At 39.3% G+C, this 23,788-nt stretch overlaps 1 long non-coding RNA gene and 1 pseudogene across 1 annotated transcript in view; one reads left to right on the forward strand and one right to left on the reverse strand.

The window, feature by feature from the left end:
- Positions 1-23,788, forward strand: part of LOC140642576 (uncharacterized) — an 88,896-nt gene that overhangs the window by 20,921 nt on the left and 44,187 nt on the right. The gene's annotated exons all lie outside the window — the stretch shown is intronic.
- On the reverse strand, positions 21,438-22,491 carry LOC140642172 (olfactory receptor 4K14-like; annotated as a pseudogene).

The following is a 23,788-nucleotide window of genomic DNA, read 5'->3' on the forward strand; positions in this document are numbered from 1 at the left end:
CAAAGAGCGAGAAACAAAAGGACATAGAGGACTATGTTCTAAACCAAAGAATATGGAAAATCCCAGAAAAAGACCTTAATGAAACAGAGCTAAGCAACCTGCTTGATAGAGTTCAAAGTAATAGTTATAAAGATGCTCACCAATCTCAGGGGAAGAATGGATGAACACAGGAAGAGCTTAAACTATAAGGTAAAAAATATAATAAAGTACTAAGCAGAAGTTATAACTGAACTGAAAAATATACTAGAAGTGTTCAGCAGCAGAATGGATGAAACAGAACAAATCAGTGAGCTGGAAGACAATGCAACGGAAAACATTTAGAACATCAAAATAAAAAAAGAGAGTTAGATATACTATATCAGGAAGAAAGGCAAGACAGCAGAAGAGTGGAGGATCTCGCTTCATCGGGTCCCTTGAATTTACTTAGATAACTATCAAAGCTTTCTGAGCACCCATGAATTCAACCTGGGGTGTGAGAAAAGAATATCTGGAACTCTACAAGTAAAAAAGTGACCACTTTTTGCAAGGTAGGAAGTGCGGAGAAGTGAATCTGAGAGGGGATATCAGAAGATAAATGGCAGGGGCAGGGAGCCTCTGTAACCTGACTACTGGAAAGTGGTATTCCCCTGGAGGACAAAGTGAGAACCCTTAGAAATCTCTCCAGCGACAGATATCCCTGCCTGAAAGGTGCTTAGGTGGTGAAATGGGCAGAACTCTAGGTGGGATGGTGGGGTCTCAGTATCTTGGAGTCACAGAGTTAAAAGGAGTGCCTGAGCTGGTGGAGTTCCCAAGCACTGGAAAGGGGAAACTGGTTGGGATTGGTGATCCCATGACGGGGCTCTCAACTAAGTTAACCATAGACTCTGAGCTGGGACCCCAGTGGATTCAATGGCCACCTTCCACCTGGGGAACCTGCATAGAACTGGAATGCTAAGACCCTTGGCCATCCCATGGGAGGGGCAGAGTGAGTGCAGAAGCCACTGACCAATAGCTCTCATGGCAAGAAAGACAATTCCTGCCATTTGCTTCGACGTGGATGGAACTGGACGGTATTATGCTGAATGAAATAAGTCAATTGGAGAAGGACAAACATTATATGGTCTCATTTATTTGGGGAATATAAATAATAGTGAAAGGGAATAAAGGGGAAAGGAGAAAAAATAAGTGGGAAATATCAGAGAGGGAGACAGAATATGGAAGACTCCTAACTCTGGGAAACGAACTAGGGGTGGTGGAAGGAGAGGAGGGCTGGGGGTGGGGGTGACTGGGTGGCGGGCACTGAGAGTGGGCACTTGACAGGATGAGCACTGGTTGTTATTCTGTATGTTGGCAAATTGTACACCAATAAAAAATAAATTTATTATTAAAAAATAAAATAGACAATTCCAGGAGGCCCTCCACCTTCCCTTAGGAAGGGGCATTCCCGTGGCCACTCAGTGTCAGCATCCTGCAGAGTGCAGTGGGATGGGACACTCCAACTTGCCCCAGGGAGGACTGGTGTGGGCATGCACTGCAGGAGTCTGTGGCCTGTGGCACAGGCAAAATTAAGAACCGTGTGTCCCTTTGAGTTTGCTGAAGAGAAGGGACTATGATCTTTCAGCTCTGGGGATAGGGATGTGAGCTCTACTAATTTTGTTTGGATTCAGTGCGGAAAGCCTTCAGGGAAGAAAATCCAACTGAGGACAAGCTTATAGTGAGCCTGGTCCCCTGACAAGGGGCAGTGTGACTCTGCCCAGGCAAAGACACTTGAGAAGCAGCACAGACATCCCCTCCCCCAGAAGACAAACTGGAAGACCAGGTGCACAGCAAACTTACGGACCCTACAAGACCATAAAACGCCAGGCTAAGGGAAAATAGCATACAGAATTGGAGGTTCTTTCTCATGATACATTTATTTTTCATTTTTTAAGGATTATTTATTTATTCATGACAGACACAGAGAGAGAGAGAGAGACAGGCAGAGGGAGAAGTCTCCACGCAGGGAGCCCAATGCGGGACTCAATCCCGAGTCTCCAGGATCATACCCCGGGGCCAAAGGCAATGCCAAACCGCTGGGCCATCAGGACTGCCCTTATCTTTCAATTTAAATTTTTCCATTTCTCTTTTCTTCTTTCCCTTTTCAACTAGTATCTTATTTTATCAACTCGTTGTTTTTAGATTGTAACTTTCACTTTTTACATTTACATTTTTTAGAAATATGCTTCATTTTTGGCTCCTTTATTCAATTTTATTTTTGTATATATAAATTCTGCTTTCTTTACAATTTTGGGATTTAGTGTCTTTTATCACATAGACCAAAACTCAGGAACAAGTGGATTACCCTGTTTTGTCCACCCTGTGAGAATATATTCTCTCTCATCCCTCGTTTTTTCTTTTGCAATTTAATTAATTAATTAATTAATTATTTTTGCTTTTCTGTTTTGCTTTCTGACCTCGTCAGATTTGTCTAGTGTGTATTTTGCTTGGGTTGTGGTTGATAGTTTTAAAAATATTTTTATTTATTTATTGAGGAGACACACAGAGAGAGGCAGAGGCATAGGCAGAAGGAGAAGCAGGCTCCACATGGGGAGCCTAATATGGGACTCAATCCCTGGACTCTGGGATCACACCCTGAGCCTAAGACAGATGCTTAACCCCTGAGCCTGGTTGATATTTTTTATTCTGTTCACTTGTTTATCCATTCTTCTCTGTATAAAATAACTCAGAGGAGGAGTTCACAACAAAAGATAGAACCAAAGGTAGTACTCTCTGCCACAAATCTGATGGATATGAAATTCACATGAAACATTATAAAGAAGTGATCCTATTAGACCACAAAACAACTCTCAATAAATTTAAGAAAACTGAAATTTAAGAACACTATAAAGCATCTTTTCTGACCACAATAGTAAAGAGTAACAAAAGCAAAAATAAACAAATGAGATTACATCACATTAAATACCTTCCGTACAATAAAGGAAACCACTAACAAAACGACAAGGCATGTTCCAGAATAGAAGACATTTATAAAACAATGTGTTTAATAAAGGTTTGATATGCAAAATGTATTAAAAAACACACCAGTCAATAACAAACAATAAATAAAACAATTAATAAAGCAGCAGATGATTTGAACATTTCTCCAGAGAAGACATACAGATGGCTAGAAGTACACAGAAAGAGATGGTGAACATCATTAATTAGTGAAATGATAATCTAAACCACAATGAGATATCACTGCATACTTGCTGGAATGGCCAGTATAAAAAAAGACAAGAATAACAGTGTTGGAGACAATATGGAGAAAAGGGAGCTCTCTTGCACTGTTGGTGGACATGTAAATTGGTGCAGCCACTAAGGAAAACAAAATGGGGTCTCTTTGCAAAATTAAAATAGAGCTACCATATGATCCAGTAATTCCACTTCTGGGTATTTATACAAAGAAAACAAAAACACTAATTTGAAAAGATATAGGTACCCTATATTCACTTCAGAATTCTTTACAGTCGCCAAGATATGGAGGTAACCCAATTGTCTATCAATAGATGAATGGATATATATACATAACAATATTACTCAGACATAAAAAATGAATGAATATCACCATTTTTGACAACAGGGGTGGATCCAGAAGGTAGTATGCTAAGTGAAATAAGTCAGACAAAGATAAATACCATATGATTTCACTTACTTGTGAAATCACAAAAACCACTGAAATAGACAAAAAAGAGACTCTTAAATGAGAAGAAACTAATTATTGCCGGGGGGGGGGGAGTATGGGGGATAGATGAGACAGATGAAGGATATTAAAAGGTAGCAACTTACAGTTATAAAATAAATGTGATAGGGATGAAAAAGATAGCTTAAAAATATAGTCAATAATATCATATAATGTATGATGACAGTTGGCAACTGCATTTATTGTGGTAAGCATTGAGTACGGTATAGAATTGTGAATTAAGATGTTGTGATCTGAAGCAATATAACATTGTATGTCAATTATATATCAATAAAAATAAAAACTAGAAACAAAAAAAAGAATAGGAATAGAAGAAGCAAGGTACTTCAATGTAACATTTATGGAAAGCAACAGCTAACATTACAGTGATGAAACACTAAATCTTTCCATCTGGATCAGGAATAAGGGGAAAATGTCCATTCCCATCACTACTATTCAACATAATACTGGAAGTATAATCCAAAGGAATTATGCAAAAAGGAGAGAGAAAAAGTATCCACATCACAAAGGAAGAAATAAAATATGCTTGTACACTACATGATCTTTTATGTCGAAAATCACGAAGATTTCATCAAAACAACTTTTGAACTAAGAAACAAATTCAGCAAATTTGTAGGACATAAAACCAACACAAAAAAAATCACTTGCACTTGCTAGGATAAGCATTGGGTGATGTATGTAAGTGTTGAATCAGTAAATTTACACCTAAAACTAATATTACACTGTATGTTAACTGGAATTTAACCAAAAAATGAAAAGAAAAATCCCTTGTATTTCTATATACTAACAATAAAGAGCCCAAAAGGAAATTTTTTTAATAATAAATTTATTTTTTATTGGTGTTCAATTTGCCAAAATACAGAATAACACCCAGAGCTCATTCCGGCAAGTAACCCACTCAGTGCCCGACACCCATTCACCACCAAACCGGCCCCCTCATCTTCCACCACCCCTAGTTCATTTCCCAGAGTTAGGAGTCTTTATGTTCTGTCTCCCTTTCTGATATTTCCTACCCATTTCTTCAACCTTCCCATCAAACCCTTTCACTATTATTTATATTCCCCAAATGAATTAGAACATATAATGTTTGCCCTTCTCCGATTGACTTATTTCACTCAGCATATACCCTCCAGTTCCATCCACGTTGAAGCAAATGGTGGGTATTTGTCATTTTTAATGGGTGAGTAATATTCCATTGTATATATAAACCACATCTTTTTTATCCATTCATTTTTCAATGGACACCGAGGCTCCTTCCACAGTTTGGCTATTGTGGACATTGCTGCTAGAAACATCGGGGTGCAGGAGTCCCGACGTCTCATTGCATTTGTATATTTGGGGTAAATCCCCAACAGTGCAAATGCTGGGTCATAGGGCAGGTCTATTTTTAACTCTTTGAGGAACCTCCACACAGTTTTCCAGAGTGGCTGCACCAGTTCACATTCCCACCAACAGTGTAAGAGGGTTCCCTTTTCTCTGCATCCTCTCGAATGTTTGTGGTTTCCTGCCTTGTTATTTTTCCCCATTCTCACTGGTGGGAGGTGGTATCTCATTGTGGTTTTGATTTGTATTTCCCTGATGACAACTGATGCAGAGAATTTTCCATGTGCGTGTTGGCCATGTCGATGTCTTCCTCTGTGAGATTTCTGTTCATGTCTTTTGCCCATTTGATGATTGGATTGTTTGTTTCTTTGCTGTTGAGTTTAAGAAGTTCTTTATAGATCTTGGAAACTAGCCCTTTATCTGATACATCATTTGCAAATATCTTCTCCCATTCTGTAGGTTGTCTTTGAGTTTTGTTGACTGTATCCTTTGCTGTGCAAACGCTTCTTATCTTGATGAAGTCCCAATAGATCATTTTTGCTTTTGTTTCTTTTGCCTTCGTGGATGTATCTTGCAAGAAGTTACTGTGGCCAAGTTCAAAAAGGGTGTTGCCTGTGTTCTCCTCTAGGATTTTGATGGAATCTTGTCTCACAGTTAGATCTTTCATCCATTTTGGGTTTATCTTTTGTATGGTGAAAGAGAATGGTCTAGTTTCATTCTTCTGCATGTGGATGTCCAATTTTCCCAGCACCATTTATTGAAGAGACTGTCTTTCTACAAGTGGATACTCTTTCCTCCTTTATCGAATATTAGTTGACCGTTAAGTTGAGGGTCCACTTTTGTACTCTCTATTCTGTTCCATTGATCTATGTGTCTGTTTTTCTTCCAGTACCACACTGTCTTCATGACCACAGCTTTGTAGTACAACCTAAAATCTGCCATTGTGATGCCCCGAGATATGGATTTCTTTTCTAAAATTCCCCTGGCTATTCGGGGTCTTTTCTGATTCCACACAAATCTTAAAATAATTTGTTCTAACTCTCTGAAGAAAGTCCATGGTGTTTTGATAGGGATTGCATTAAATGTGTAAATTGCCCAGGGTAACACTGACATTTCACAATATTAATTCTGCCAATCCATGAGCATGGAATATTTTTCCATCTCTTTGTGTCTGCCTCAATTTCTCTCAGAAGTGTTCTATAGTTTTTAGGGTATAGATCCTTTACCTCTTTCATTAGGTTTATTCCTAGGTATCTTATACTTTTGGGTGCAATTGTAAATGAGATGGACTCCTTAATTTCTCTTTCCTCAGTCTCATCGTTAGTGTATAGCAATGCAGCTAACTTCTGGACATTGATTTTGTATCCTGCCATGCTGCCAAATTGTTGTATGAGTTCTAGCAATCTCGGGGTGGAGGCTTTTGGGTTTCTTATGTAGTTTATCATGTCATGGACGAAGAGAGAGAGTTTGAGTTCTTCTTTGCCAATTTGAATGCATTAATGTCTTTTTGTTGTCTGATTGCTGAAGCTAGGACTTCCAGTACTATGTTGAATAGCAGTGGTGAGAGAGGACACCCCTTTCTTGTTCCTGATCTTAGGGGAAAGGTTCCCAGTGCATCCCCATTGAGAATGATATTTGCTGTGGGCTTTTCGTAGATGGCTTTTAAGATGTTGAGGAATGTTCTCTCTCTCCTTACACTCTGAAGAGTTTTGATCAGAATGGATGCTGTATTTTTTCAAAAAGCTTTCTCTGCATCTAATGAGAGGATCATAAAGTTTGGTATTTCTCTTGCTGATATGATGAATCACATTGATAGTTTTATGAGTGCTGAACCAGCCTTGTCTCCCAGGAATACATCCTACTTGGTCATGGTGAATAATTTTCTTAATGTATTGTTGAATCCTATTGGCTAGTATCTTGTTGAGAATTTTGCATCCATGTTCATCAGGGATATTGGTCTGTAATTCTCATTTTTGGTGTGGTCTTTGTCTGGTTTTTGAAATTAAGGTGATGCTGGCCTCATAGAACGAATTTGGAAGTACCCCATCTCTTTCTATCTTTCCAAACAGCTTTAGTAGAATAGATATAGTTTCCTCTTTTAACGTTTGATAGAATTCGCCTGGGAAGCCATCTGGCCCTGGACTCTTGTGTCTTGGGAGGTTCTGGATGACTGCTTCAATTTCCTCCCTGTTATTGACCTGTTCAGGTTTTTTATTTCTTCCTTTTCCAGTTTTGGTAGTTGGTGGCTTTCCAGAAATATGTCCATTTCCTCTAGATTGCCTAATTTATTGGCGTATAGCTGTTCATAATATGTTTTTATAATTGTTTGTACTTCCTTGGTATTGGTAGTGATCGCTCCTTTCTCATTCATGATTTTATTAATTTAAGTCTTCTCTCTCCTCTTTTTAATAATCTGGCTAATGGTTTATCTACCTTATTAATTCTTTCAAAGAACCAACTCCTGGTTTTGTTGAGCTGTTCCACAGTTCTTCTGGTCTCGATTTCATTGAGTTCTGCTCAAATCTTTTTTTTTTTAATAAAATAATTTTTTATTGGTGCTCAATTTACCAAAATACAGAATCACACCCAGTGCACATCCCGTCACATGTCCCCCTCAGTGCCCGTCACCCACACACCCCCACACCCCCGCCCTCCATCCCTTCCACCACCACTAGTTCGTTTCCCAGAGTTAGGAGTCTTTATGTTCACTGCTCAAATCTTTATTAACTCTTTTCTTCTGCTGGGTGTAGGATCTATTTACTGTTTTTTTCTCTAGCTCCTTTATGTGTAAGGATAGCTTTTGTATTTGAGTTCTTTCCAGTTTTTGAATGGATGCTTGTATTGCAATGTATTTCCCCCTCAGGACTGCTTTTGCTGCATCCCAAAGATTTTGAACGGTTGTATCTACATTCTCATTAGTTTCCATGAATCTTTTTAATTCTTCCTTAATTTCCTGGTTGACCCTTTCATCATTTAGCAGGATGGTCCTAGCTCCACATGTTTGAAGTCCTTGTTGTGATTCACTTCTAATTTTTTTATAATAAAAAAATTTTTATTGGTGTTCAATTTACCAACATACAGAATAACACCCAGTGCTCATCCCGTCAAATGTCCCCCTCAGTGCCCGTCACCCACCCACCCCCATCCCCGCCCTCCTCCCATTCCACCACCCCTAGTTCGTTTCCCAGAGTTAGGAGTCTTTATGTTCTGTCTCCCTTTCTGATATTTCCCACACATTTCTTCTCCCTTCCCTTATATTCCTTTTCACTATTATTTATATTCCCCAAATGAATGAGAACATAAACTGTCCTTCTCCGATTGACTTACTTCACTAAGCATAATACCCTCCATTCCATCTGTGTCGAAGCAAATGGTGAGTATTTGTCGTTTCTAATGGCTGAGTAATAGTCCATTGTATACATATACCACATCTTCTTTATCCATTCATCTTTCAATGGACACCGAGGCTCCTTCCACAGTTTGGCTATTGTGGACATTGCAGCTAGAAACATTGAGGTACAGGTGTCCCGGCGTTTCATTCCATCTGAATCTTTGAGGTAAATCCCCAACAGTGCAATTACTGGGTCGTAGGGCAGGTCTATTTTTAATTCCTTGAGGAACCTCCACACAGTTTTCCAGAGTGGCTGCACCAGTTCACATTCCCACCAACAGTGTAAGATGGTTCCCTTTTCTCTGCATCCTCTCCAACATTTGTGGTTTCCTGCCTTGTTAGTTTTTCAAATTCTCACTGGTGTGAGGTGGTATCTCATTGTGGTTTTGATTTGTATTTCCCTGATGGCAAGTGATGCAGAGCATTTTCTCATGTGCATGTTGGTCATGTCTATGTCTTCCTCTGTGAGATTTCTCCTCATGTCTTTTGGCCATTTGATGATTGGATTGTTTGTTTCTTTGCTGTTGAGTTTAAGAAGTTCTTTATAGATCTTGGAAACTAGCCCTTTATCTGATACGTCATTTGCAAATATCTTCCCCCATTCTGTAGGTTGTCTTTTAGTTTTGTTGACTGTATCCTTTGCTGTGCAAAAGCTTCTTATCTTGATGAAGTCCCAATAGTTCATTTTTGCTTTTGTTTCTTTTGCCTTCGTGGATGTATCTTGCAAGAAGTTACTGTGGCCGAGTTCAAAAAGGGTGTTGCCTGTGTTCTTCTCTAGGATTTTGATGGAATCTTGTCTCACATTTAGATCTTTCATCCATTTTGAGTTTATCTTTGTGTATGGTGAAAGAGAGTGGTCTAGTTTCATTCTTCTGCATGTGGATGTCCAATTTTCCCAGCACCATTTATTGAAGAGACTGTCTTTCTTCCAATGGATAGTCTTTCCTCCTTTATCGAATATTAGTTGGCCATAAAGTTCAGGGTCCACTTCTGGGTTCTCTATTCTGTTCCATTGATCTATGTGTCTGTTTTTCTTCCAGTACCACACTGTCTTCATGACCACAGCTTTGTAGTACAACCTGAAATCTGGCATTGTGATGCTCCCAGATATGGTTTTCTTTTTTAAAATTCCCCTGGCTATTCGGGATCTTTTCTGATTCCACACAAATCTTAAAATAATTTGTTCTAACTCTCTGAAGAAAGTCCATGGTATTTTGATAGGGATTGCAATAAACGTGAAAATTGCCCTGGGTAACATTGACATTTTCACAATATTAATTCTGCCAATCCATGAGCATAGATTATTTTTCCATCTCTTTGCGTCTTTCTCAATTTCTTTCAGAAGTGTTCTATAGTTTTGAGGGTATAGATCCTTTACCTCTTTGGTGAGGTTTATTCCTAGGTATCTTATGCTTTTGGGTGCAAATTTAAATGGGAATGACTCCTTAATTTCTCTTTCTTCAGTCTCATTGTTAGTGTATAGAAATGCCATTGATTTCTGGGCATTGATTTTTATCCAGCCATGCTACCAAATTGCTGTATGAGTTCTAGCAATCTTGGGGTGGAGGCTTTTGGGTTTTCTATGTAGAGTATCATGTCATCAGCAAAGAGGGAGAGATGACTTTTTCTTTGCCAATTTGAATGCCTTTAATGTCTTTCTGTTGTCTGATTGCTGAGGCTAGGACTTTCGGTACTATGTTGAATAGCAGTGGTGAGAGTGGACATCCCTGTCTTGTTCCTGATCTTAGGGGAAAGGTTCCCAGTGCTTCCCCATTGAGAATGATATTTGCAGTAGGCTTTTCGTAGATGGCTTTTAAGATGTCAAGGAAAGTTCCCTCTATCCCTACACTCTGAAGAGTTTTGATCAGGATTGGATGTTGTATTTTTTCAAATGCTTTCTCTGCATCTAATCAGAGGATCATATGGTTCTTGGTTTTTCTCTTGCTGATATGATGAATCACATTGATTGTTTTATGGGTGTTGAACCAGCCTTGTGTCCCAGGGATAAATCCCACTTGGTCGTGGTGAATAATTTTCTTAATGTATTGTTGAATCCTATTGGCTAGTATCTTGTTGAGAATTTTTGTATCCATGTTCATCAGGGATATTGGTCTGTAATTCTCCTTTTTGGTGGGGTCTTTGTCTGGTTTTGGAATTAAGGTGATGCTGGCCTCATAGAACGAATTTGGAAGTACTCCATCTCTTTCTATCTTTCCAAACAGCTTTAGTAGAATAGGTATGGTTTCTTCCTTAAACGTTTGATAGAATTCCCCTGGGAAGCCATCTGGCCCTGGACTCTTGTGTCTTGTGAGGTTTTTGATGACTGCTTCAATTTCCTCCCTGGTTATTGGCCTGTTCAGGTTTTCTATTTCTTCCTGTTCCAGTTTTGGTAGTTTGTGGCTTTCCAGGAATGCGTCCATTTCCTCTAGATTGCCTAATTTATTGGCGTATAGCTGTTCATAATATGTTTTTAAAATTGTTTGTATTTCCTTGGTGTTTGTAGTGATCTCTCCTTTCTCTTCCATGATTTTATTAATTTGAGTCTCCTCTCTCTTCTTTTTATTAAGGTTGGCTAATGGTTTATCTATATTATTAATTCTTTCAAAGAACCAACTCCTGGTTCTGTTGATCTCTTCCACTTAAAATTTCTTGCAGAGCAGGTTTGGAAGTCACATATTCTTTCAGTTCCTGCCTGTCTTGGAAGCTCTTTATCTCTCCTTCCATTCTGAATGAGAGCCTTGCTGGATAATGTATTCTTGGCTGCATTTTCTTCTTATTTAGGACCTTTAATATATCCTGCCAGCCCTTTCTGGCCTGCCAGGTCTCTGTGGAGAGGTCTGCTGTTACCCTAATACTCCTCCCCATAAAAGTCAAGGATTTCTTGTCTCTTGCTTCTTTAAGGATCTTCTCTTTATCTTTAGAATTTGCAAGCTTCACTATTAAATGTTGAGGTGTTGAACGGTTTTCATTGATTTTAGGGGGGGGTCTCTCTATTTCCTGGATCTGAATGCCTGTTTCCCTTCCCAGATTAGGAAAGTTTTCAGCTAGGATTTGTTCAAATACATATTCTGGCCCTCTGTCTCTTTTGTCGCCCTCGGGAACCCCAATTAAATGTAGGTTTTTCTTCCTCAGGCTGTCGTTTATTTCCCTTAATCTATCCTCATGGTCTTGTAATCGTTTGTCTCTTTTTTCCTCAGTTTCCCTCTTTGCCATCAACTTGTCTTCTATGTCACTCACTCATTCTTCTACCTCGTTAACCCTCGTCATTAGGACTTCTAGTTTGGATTGCATCTCATTCAATTGATTTTTAATTTCTGCCTGATTAGATCTAAATTCTGCAGTCATGAAGTCTCTTGAGTCCTTTATGCTTTTTTCTAGAGCCCCCAGTAACTTTATAATAGTGCTTCTGAATTTCTGACATGGAATTGTAATCCATATTTTGTAACTCTGTGAGAGAGAGGACTGTTTCTGATTCTTTCTTTTGAGGTGAGGTTGGAATTTGCTTCTAGTCATTTTGCTCAGTGCAGAGTGTCCAAAAACAAGTATTGGGAAAAGGAGAAAAAGAGAGGAGAGAAAGAAGGAAAGAAAGTGAAAAAGAAAAGAAAAATGGAAGAAGAAAAGAAAAAAAGAGAAGAAAAAAGTGAAAGAAAAAAACGGAAAAAATAGGGTGGGGTAAGCAAACAGAAATCAAAAAGCAAAAAAAAAACAACACGTGGGTGTATCTTCTGATTCTGTCTACTTTAAGTCCCTTGACTTCCCCTGGAACTTGTCCATTTAGCTGGTCTTCTGGGGGAGGGGCCTGTTGTGCTCATTTTCAGGTGTTAGCACTTGGGGGAGCTGCTCTGCTCCCTGCCTGGTGCAGGGCTCAGTTGGGGTTGTTTACCCGGTGAGGCCCCTGGAGGAACAACCACAGTGGTGGCGGCCAGCTCTGGAGCCCTGGCTTCAGCCCCCTCAGTAACTATGGAGCTCTCTGTCTGCAGGGGCTTGGAGGCTCCGGGGGTGGGGCCACTGATCTGCTCAGCTTTTGGTAGGAGCCTCTTTGCTGTCCTGGGCCCTCCTGGCCTCTACTTGTCCCGGGGGCGGGGGGGAGGCCAGATCGTGGGCTGTGTCCGGGCGCCCAGTGTTCCCAGGCCTGCGCTGTTGGATTCGCGCTCCCAGCCAGGCAGCCTCCTCCGGGCAGGGCCGCCGCCCGAGTCTCTCCGAGCTGCTCCCGGGTCAATGCGTGTGCCGCTGCAGCCCTTAGGGAGCTCAGTGCACTCTCCTTGGCGTGCAGGTCCTGTTAGTGTCCCAGGGAGCCTGAGGGCATCCCCGCCCTCCTGGGGTCTTGCTCTAACTCCCTGCGAGCCCCTTTCTGTCCGGGAAGATTGGTGAAGGTCCTGTTTCTCCTGGATGGTGCTTTCCTGTCCTGGGGGCACTCGCCCCAGCCTTAGCCTGGCTCCTCACGGCCCCCCTCCCCTTGGATGCCTTTTCTTTATTTCTTTTTTCCCCCCGTCTTCCTACCTTGATAGAAGTGTGAACTCTTCTCACTGTAGCATTCCACCTGTTCTCTCTTTAAATCTCCGGCCGAATCCGTAGATTTTCAGGGTGACTTGAAGGTTATCTAGGTAATTTGACGGGGACAGGTGACTTGGGAACCCTGCTCTTCCGCCATCTTCCCAAAAAGGAAATTAAGAAATCAATTTCATTTGCAATTGCATCAAAAAATACTTATGTAAAAAAATACTTATGGATAAATCTAACCAAGGAGGTGAAAGACTTGTACAGTGAAAACTGTACAATTGATTAACGAAATTATAGACACAAATAAATGTAAATACATCCTGCATTCATGGATTGGAAGTAATGTTAAGATTTCCACACTATAACAGTGAACTACAGATTCAATGTAATATCTATTCTATGTGAATTTACCAAAGTTGCTACAACTAATCTAGAAAAAATTTTAAAAGTATGGTTAAAGAAATTGAGATATTGGTTCTAAGCTGTAGGTGAAAACACATAGAGCCTAAAAAATACAAAGCATTATGGAATGGAGTAAAATGTACAGTATAAGATATTGAGATTTAATATAAAGCCTAACGTGATTAGGACAGTACTTATCAGCAAAATAACAGAAATCTAACACAGCAGATTGAAATGCAGGCCCAAACTTACACAGTCATGATATCTACAGATAGTCTCCTTTGCAACCCAATGGGAAATTAATGGTCTTTTTAATACGTTTTTAGGTCAATTGAGCATCCATAAAGAAAATAAAACTACCTCACATCACGTACAAAATTTAATTTAAAATAGATACTATCGGAACATGAGAGACTCCTAACTCTGGGAAACGAACTAGGGGTGGTGGTGACTGGGTGACAGGCACTGAGGGGGGTACTTGATGGGATGAGCACTAGATGTTATTCTATATGTTGGCAAATTGAACACCAATAAAAAATAAATTTATAAAAGAAATAAAAAATAAAATAAAATAAAATAATAAATAAAATAAAATAAAATAAAATAAAATAAAATAAAATAAAACAGATACTATCCCTAAATGTGAAAGCCAAAATATTTAAGTATCTAGTTTACAGGAGAATATTCTCATGACTTATAGAGATGATTTATTAAAATAGAAATGTCTTTAACCATATGTTTAAAAAACGACATCATTAAAGAACTTCTGTTTACTAAAATACACCAGTAAGAAAGTGAAAAGGTGAGTCATCAGAAGGATTAGACCATTGCAAATATCTATTCAGCTAAAGATTTTATTATACAACTTTTTGTATAATGTCAATAAAAATAATGCACACGATCCATCTAACAACTGAGGAAACAATTTGAATGGATGCTTCATGAAAAATATTTCCAAATAAAAGGCAGCAACATAGCCATAAATACAGGGAATAAACATAGCTGCCAGAGGGAGGAGGAGAATGGGGAAAATGGGAAAAATGGGTGTATGTTGGCAAATTGAACACCAATAAAAAATAAATTTATATATAAAAAATATATAATATAAATATATAATATAAAAAAACAGGCTCTTAAATGCAAAAAACAAATAGGTTGGTTGCCAGAGGGAAGATGGGTGGGGTATGGGTGATATCGACAAAGGGGATTAAGAGTACTTATCTCATAATGAGCACTGCCTAATGCACAGAATTGTAGAATTATATTTTAAACTTGAAACTAACATAACACTGTATGTTAATGATACTTCAATAATTTAAAAAATCTAACCTATGTTGACAGTATTTTTCAGTTCATAATGAAATCACTAACGATCCCTAAAATTCCATTCTCTTAACTCAACAAATATTTATGTATGTATTTATTTATTTATTTATTTATTTATTATTGGATTTTGATTTGCCACCATACAGCATAACACCCAGTGCTCATCCCATCAAGTGCCCCCCTCAGTGCCCATCACCCAGTCACCCCGTCCCCCTGCCCACCTCACGTTCCACCACCCCTCGTTCCTTTCCCAGAATTAAGAGTCTCTCATGTTCTGTCACCCCCCACTGATACTTCCCACTCATTTTCTCTCCTTTCCTCTTTATTCCCTTTTACTATTTCTTATATTCCCCATATGAATGAAACCATATAATGTTTGTCCTTCTCTGATTGACTTACTTCACTCAGCATAATACCTTCCAGTTCCATTTACGTCCAGACAGATGGTGGGTATTCGTCATTTCTGATGGTTGAGTAATATTCCATTGTATACATAGACCACAGCTTCTTTAATGTGCACTGACAGAGTAGAAAAGGCCTTAGACAAACCACCTGAGGAACGTTTCCAGAGAGTGACCAGGATGAAAACTTAGGAGATAAGCAATGAGAAGAAGGCGCCCATGGAAATGAACCTGCTGTTGGCAGTCACCATGAATTCCATCCTGTAAGGGTCTGCGCAGACACGTTTGATGAACCAAGGAAGTTTCAAAGCAAAAGCTGTCTATCTCATTAGGACCACAAAAAGTCAAGTGGACAACGAAAGCTAACTGGGCCACTGAATGAATGAGGCCAACAGCCCAAGCACCAGACAGAAGCAAAATTCACATCTGCGGGCTCATGATAGTCAGATAGTGGAGAGGCTTACATATGGCCACATAGCGATCCAAGACCATCCAAGATGGCAATGAGCAGCACCATCTCAGATCCACCCAGGACATGAAATACAAATAAATGGATGACACATCCCTGGAAGGATATGGTTTTGTGCCCTGAGTGCAGGTCATGAATCTTCTTAGGAATCATTAAGGTGGAAAGACACAAGTCAATGAATGAGAGATTTGCTAAAAGGAAGTACATAGTGGAATGTAAGTAAGGGTAAACATCACTCTAAACACAACAAGGAGGTTTCCCAGGATAACTGTTACATAAAACACTGAAGAAAAGGCAAGGAGAAAATTCAGTGCTGGTCTATAGGTAGAAAGTGCCAAGGATATAAACCAAAACACATCAGAATAATTTGATTCATACATTGGCTTTGCCTGGTGAAAACCTAAAATACCAAAACCATAATAATAAATCAAGAATTTAACAAAAATTATCATTTAAAAACACAGATTTGAGCTTTCCTTAACTCTGGCATTAAGAAGAAATATCCAGTAACAGCCATAAGATGTTTTTTTAAAAAATATAATGCGTTGACTTATCCATTCAGCTAATATACTTAATGAGCACAACTAATATTCCTAATGAGTATCTACCATTTGCCTAGAGCTATGTCAAGTTCTGAGGTAAAACAGTGATCCTGACTTCAGGAGGTTTACAGGCTGAGGGTGGAATTAGACATTAAATAGCTTTAAATACAAATAGAACTCTGGTAATTAATTTAAAGAAATGAACCGTGGTGAATGTGTTTCTTAAGCAGAACCATAAAACTGCAAGAGTCACTTCCTTCATCAAGATCATCTGGGTCCTCCGAATGGATGAAGGAGGCAATACAAGGAGATACAATGATTGGACATATATTTATTTCTGTGAAAGTCTCCCTAATCTTTTCATCTTCAAACTGCATCTGAGATCAAGGAGAAAGAGAGAGAAATGAAAAAAAATATTTCCCCATGTATAGGAATGGAATTTTACTTCCAATGGAAATCTTTACATTTGGAGGCTCCCCTTTGAGAATTTAACATTTAGAAATTACTTACATTGAAGAATTCTTTATACAAAATCATTTGATTTAAAAGCTGTTTAAATATTGACATGAAAGAAAAACACTCCTGAGACCAGATAGTGATTATACAGTGACTATAGGAGATATAGCTCTCTAAATATTGCCCCTCTGAAATCTGGGCTTTCTGGATTCCAGCGTGGTTTGAATTGCTAAGTGGCAAAACCAAGCTTGCCATTTTGTTTTTCAAAGTTTTTAAGGCAGTTAACGATATCTCACAGAGAATTGAAAGAGGAAAGAGCTGATCCCTTCATGACTGCAGGGAGAGAAGAAATGTTTAGGATGCCTCAACTTCACAGCACCTTCTCAGTGATAGACTCATCTGTCCATAAACAACACATTTTATGAGATCACAAATTTTGAATCAATATGTCCTAGTCACATTTTTCTGAGACTATATTCTGGTCCATTAATAGAGACTTCTCACATAAGCAAATCCTTCTAACCGACCCTTAAAGCAGCTACCCCTGCAAATGGATGATGCCAACAATTATCCGGTCGTTTTTCAGTCATGATTGTGAATTAGAATTATCTGAAGCATCTTGGTGTAAAAAGCACATTTCTGGGATTTTGTCCCAGAATACTAATTCAGCAGGGCGATGAAGGACCCAGATTATTTGCATTCATAAAGCATTGCAGGTGATTTTAACGTGGGCGGTCTTCAAATTACACTTAGGAAAACAAAGTATTTTGGATTTTATCTTATTTCAAAAACAGGAAAATGTGTTTCATAAAAGGCTTCCTCAAAATTCAAAGAAGTTCCTCCACTTAAAATCTATAGCTGCATTGCCTGTACACTGACTGACAAATTCCCTACAAAACCCCACAATTTGGGGAAAATTGGTGACTTTGGTAACTCAAGTTTCACTAACAAATCAGGCAGGCATACTCCTTCAATCTAGACAACTAGAGATTTCTGCACCTAAGGTGAAATAGTGCAAGGGTCCACATCCATTTTCATGAATCTGACCAAAGCAAGATGGAATGGTGAGAAGAGACTGCAGATAAGAGTCATGGATGCTTCTAAACAGTCGGAAATGCCTGTGGGATCTAGCATCTACTTCAGCATTTACTACAGGACTGGTTCTGTGCTGAACATGCTGTGCGTGTGTGTGTGTAATAACAGGACAAAATACAGAATCCTCAGAAATCAAAGAAAAACTGATGTAAGAAAGGAACTTTTTCCTAACCAACAAGACTGGATTGTTTCCCTCTCCTGCACTCAGATATCATGTTTATCGCTATCATAGATCTCACATGACAGCATATTTTGTGATCGTTCCCTTGCTTTCATTCCACTCAACTAAGAATGTGTTCTTAAATACTCTATGTTTGCTCCTCATTCTGCTGATGTAATCTGAACTATAGCAGGTGTTTGACATTTATTACTTGAATAATAAATGTATAAATAGTACTAGACATATCTTGATATAAAATGGCTATGTATTAAGGTCTACAAAGTCAATTACATCAATAAAACTAAGGAAATTAATCCAAAACAGATGGAAAAGCGATAATTTAAAAGGAAATCTATTTTTTCCACATTACAGGCACTGTGGAACCACTGCAGAATCTGAAGTAGCTATGATGTGGTTTCCTCCCAAAAGAATGCCGCCTCAATTGAAATAGAAGACACTGAAAGACTAGGCCCTTCTCTGAGTCTTGTTCAATGAACTCTCTGGAAGCCCTCGAATTTGGCATTTTAATTAGGACTACCTGTAAGAGTATAATCACCCCCTCACTGAGGCAACAACGACAACTTATAACTTATTTTCCCCATCATTTTTGGGACCAGGCTGACCACAGCTGCTGTCTGAGCCACACAACTACGAAATCACCACCACATCCCTGACAGGTGGCTGTCCAAGGTTGGGACGAAGGTCAAGTGCACCACCGACCTATTCTCAATCTGTAAGTACTGGGAAATATCACCACAACACATGCCCCACTACGCAGCTGGAGGAGAGAAGACGCCACCAGAAGCCTGTCCAGAGGACACTCCTTCAGTCGGCCCATTAAGTGGGACCCTTCAAGGACATGTCCTGTAGGCACAGGACACAAGGAGAGGCACAACCTCCCCCAAGGTGGTCCCAAACTAGGACGCCATCCGGATCTTCTCCGTGACCTGGCGTCACCTACCTGTTGGAGATCCAGGGTCCCCATCAAGTGGCTCGTGACATCTTCGGAGTCCTCAATGGGAAGCAGGTGGTCCCCTGGAGGAGTCCCCGCCAGCCAGCACCCCTGAGCCTATGGGAAGTCCTCGGTGCCCTTTGAGGGGTCCATGCACACCTGAGGTCCCATGCACGCAGCCAGCCCCCACCCCCACCCCTTTGTGTTAAGCAGCAGCAGATCTTGCCCCCAGGCCTCGCTGCCCTTAGAGGGGTCCCACGCCCACCTGAGGCTCCACAAAGCCAGCACCCCCCCAGCAGTTTGAGCAACAGTGAATCCCACCCCGAGGCCCTCTGGACACCCCAGCCTCCACAGCCAGAGGATGCCGGCGACCTGCAAGCATAGAACTCTGAAGGAACACTGGCAGCCCGGGCACCTGGCCCTGCTCCCTGTCGCGCCTGCGCAGGACCCCAGGACCCCCCAAAGCACTGAGCGCTGCACATGAGCACAGCTGGCAGGGTGTGGACGGTGCTGTTCCAGGACAGCTTCTGGGCCCACTCCGTCCATAGCTCAACACTGACACCTGATGCTGTCTCTTTTGATGTTATTTCAAAATTTCAGAGGCAACAGAAGTGCCTTCCCACATAATATTCCAATATTCCATGATATAGGTAATATACAGATATATAAAAAAATATAAATATAGGTACCACTTCTTCATCCATTCATCTGCATTTGGACACTTAGGTTGCTTCTATATCTTGACTATTATACATAATGCTGCAGTGCACATAGACAGCATATATCTCTTTTAAGCTCTTTAAATGTTCGCATAGATGGGTGTAATTCATCATAGAATTTGACTATGCCCAAAGTTTATAAAATCAAAATACAGTATTATTACAGTGCCAAACAAGAGGACTCCTGAGAAATTTATCCTAAAGCAGCTGTTTTCAATCTGTGTTCTTTTAGTGTTTGTGAAAATGTGTGACATTACAGCCATAAGAGAAGCCAGAAGTGCTCTGGAGCATGCGTCTCCTTATTGCAAACATTGTCTAGGGGCGGCCTGGGTTGCTCAGTGGTTTAGCGTTGCCTTAAGCCCAGGATGTGATCCTGGAGACCTGGGATCAAGTCACATGTCAGGCTTCCCGTGGGGAACATGCTTCTCCCTCTGCCTGTGTCTCTGTCTCTCTGTGTGTCTCTCATGAATAAATAAAGTCTTTAAAAAAAGGAAACATTGTCTAAAATTATTGGCAGTTTCATCCAGTTACTCAAGTAATTTACTCATTACCTGATTCTCTCCTTTTGTGTGACATTTCAGAATCGAAGTACAAGAAAACTGAACTCTTTAACCATTAGTTTAGCTAATACAAAAGTTACCTCTTGCTTATGATTATCTTCTTGAGATCCAAAGACATCTAAAAATTCAGCATGAGATCTGAATCTGTGGTACTCAAGCACACTTCTGAATAGATGATTCCCCAAGGGACAGAATTGACTCAGTAAGACAGTGTAAATGTAGTGTTTATTTACAGTCTGTGGGTAAAAATTTATTAATTTTCTAAACCAATGCACTTTATTTTTTAATTTTTTTATTGGAGTTCAATTTACCAACATATAGCATAACACCCAGTGCTCATCCCATCAAGTGCCCCCCTCTGTGCCCATCACACAGTCACTTTAAATAGTAACACAGTAGCTTATTTTACAACATGAAATACTGAGCCAGAAATACTGATTTTTTCCTGTGAGAAAATGAACTTCTGTAATTGAATTTTACTGGCATACATTCATTTTTTTAACTAAAGAGTTTAAGCATAATACACATTTATAAGAAAAAGTATACTTTTTAAATCAATAAGACCTTTAAATAGTGTCTTTTTCCTTCTCTCAGGCTTTCAATGCCAGGAGATTCCTAAGGCATTTTATTCTCAACTAGCTTCCTTGTGCTGAGTGTCTTATGTCTTGAATGCCTATGAACTAATAGCTCATGCTGTATTGAACTATATTTAGGAAATTAAATTCATTTCCTATTAATATTTTACACAAAATACTAGTAAGAGAAATCTGATTTAACAAAGAAAGAAATATAATTTGCAAGTGCATTCTGAAGGGAATGTATGGAGTTAAATGTATGTATGTACATGTATGTGTGTTCATAATGAAGTTATATTATATTGTAATTACTATGTAAGTATACTAATATTATATTACAATGCCATTTTATACTTACAAATTATGTTTATAATATAAAATTATTTCAACTGTTTTTATTTTATTTTGTATATTTTTTATTGGAGTTCTATTTGCCAACATATAGCATAACAGCCAATGCTCATCCTGTCAAGTGCCCCCTCAGTGCCCATCACCCAGTAAAATTATATTAAAATAATATAATTATTTTTTTTAATTTTTATTTATTTATGATAGCCACAGAGAGAGAGAGGCAGAGACACAGGCAGAGGGAGAAGCAGGCTCCATGCACCGGGAGCCCGACATGGGATTCGATCCTGGGTCTCCAGGATCACGCCCTGGGCCAAAGGCAGATGCCAAACTGCTGCGCCACCCAGGGATCCCCAAAATAATATAATTATTATAATGTAATATAAACCATACAATATCAGGTAGTGATATTATAATGTCATAAAATTTTATTTAAAGCATAAAATTATACAGAAGTATATACATGATTTTTGTTGTGAACTACAACTATTTCTCTGCAATATAACACAATACAAATTATATCAGTAAAACATCAGAGTGAAATCTTTGCACAAATCATATTAAAGAAATTATATCCCCTAAATGAGTAAGAACATGTAGGCCTATGGAAAGTTGGGATTCAACGAGAAGTCACATGGTGGTTACACAGTTTCTTCATAGCTATTTTCATCTCTTTATTTCTCAGTGTGTAGATAAGGGGGTTCAAGAGTGGAGTAAAAATGGTGTAAAACACAGACAGGAGCTTGTCCACAGAGAACCGGCTGAAAGGCCACACATCAATGAAAATGCAGGGCCCAAAGAAGAGTGTGACAACCATGATGTGTGCACAGCAAGTGGAGAGTGCTTTGGATATGCCACCAGCAGTACGCTGTCAGACAGTGATGAGGATGACAGTGTAAGAGACCAAGAGGAGCAGAAAGCAGCTCATGGAGAGTAATCCACTATCTGAGATCATAAGGATACCTAAGATGTAGGTGTCCATGCAGGCAAGCTTGATTACAGGAGGCAGGTCACAAAAGAAGCTGTCCACCTCATTGGGGCCACAGTACGGTAAATTCACAGTAAAGGCTACTTGACTGATGGAATGCACAAAGCCAGTGACCCATGAGACCAACACCAGCCCCACGCAGGTCTGCCGTCTCATCACGGTCATATAATGCAGAGGTTTACATATAGCCACGTATCTGTCATAGGCCATGGAAACCAGAAGTACCATCTCAGCCCTGCCAATAAAGTGCAAGAAGAAGATTTGAGCCATACATCCTCCAAAGGAGATAAGCTTTCGGTCACTAAGAAAGTCCCTGAGCATCTTGGGGGTGGCAAAGGAGGCGAGCCATATGTCTAAGAAAGATAGGTTTCCTAGCAGGAAGTACATAGGAGAGGAGTGCAAGTGTGAGTCAGAAATTACGGTGACCACATGATGAGGTTACCCAGCACACTGGCCACATAGATCCCAGAGAAAAACACGAAGAATAAATGCTGGAGATGTCATGACATGCAGAGTCCATACAACACAAATTCTGACACCAAGGAATAATTCTGCAACTTCATTATCTCCAGTTTCAGGCTGTGTTCTGAATCCATATGAAGAAAGGAGGTGGATATGAAGGGGCCTGTCAAATATCAGGCACATGAAATTGATGACCTAAATTTTATCTGAATGTAATTTTAATTTGTAAGATGTTAATTCAAAATGCAATACAGAGAAGATTAAAGCCCAGCCCAGCCAGAGAATTTGCTTTTCTCTCATATTAAGGCTGCTTGGAATCTTCCTTTTGTTCTTTTTTAAATCTACTTTATTAAGATAAAATGTACCTATGCACTAAAATTCACCCATTTTAAGTGTAAGAAACAATGTTTTTTAAACAGATTTATGGAGTTATGCAGTTATGTCCACAATGCTTTCTTTGAAATCTTGGCAATCCAGACAGTTTCTGAGACTTCTCCTGGTAGCCGTGAAATTATCTCTTCTTTCCGTATTCATTTGTTCATTCACAAGCTCACTATTCAGACCGTGTCTATGTAACACTGACAGTTTACCAATCTCACTTAAATCAGTTAATAAAGCAATAAGTATAAAAGAAACTAAACCTATTAACATAAGGTTCACACAGCTCCCCTTTCCCACATTTTACTACTGCTCTTATCATCTCAATCAGTTGGGTTTGCGATTAAAGAGCCAACGATCCAATCATTTATAGGTTTACTGTGTATAAACTGACTACTTATGACAGGATTTTAGAGTGGCTTCAATGAAAGAAATATTTTGCAAGAGCTCTCAACAAGGACCAGAACATAGAACCCATGCAATAATTTTTTGGGTGGATGGAGTAGTTTTTACAATATACATGAGTGATTGATAAGTTCAGCGTTTTATTAAAAATGTAGTTCTGAACTTCCAGAAGAACTGGGATGGAATGGATAGGTCTCATTATTAGTTTATCACGGAAATGAGGTGACACCCCAGTCTTCTCACTAAGAGGAAGATATTGCATAAACCTTTTTATAAAGATACTGAACAGAATTCTTCAGAGTAATTTCACAAAAGATGCAGAACTGTCCTTTGTATGAACTCTTAGTATGTTAGCCCTTTATAAGATTGAAGACTATAACATGAAACAACAGTTTGGTAAGGCTTCTCTTACAGGGAACTAAAGTAACATATTCCGGATTTGAAATATTCTGATGATGGGAACATATAGTGATAGAATTTTAAAATCTAGAGGAATTCATGTCTATTATATCTGTTTGAGCCCACTGAATGGCAACAGTCTCAGGCAGGTTTTTATCAGGATAATGGACTCAAAATCCTTTTGTTCCTTTTAAACTTTTCTAAATGGATTTTATTAAA

This window comes from Canis lupus, chromosome 11, assembly GCF_048164855.1.
Source record: "Canis lupus baileyi chromosome 11, mCanLup2.hap1, whole genome shotgun sequence".
Taxonomy (NCBI): domain Eukaryota; kingdom Metazoa; phylum Chordata; class Mammalia; order Carnivora; family Canidae; genus Canis; species Canis lupus.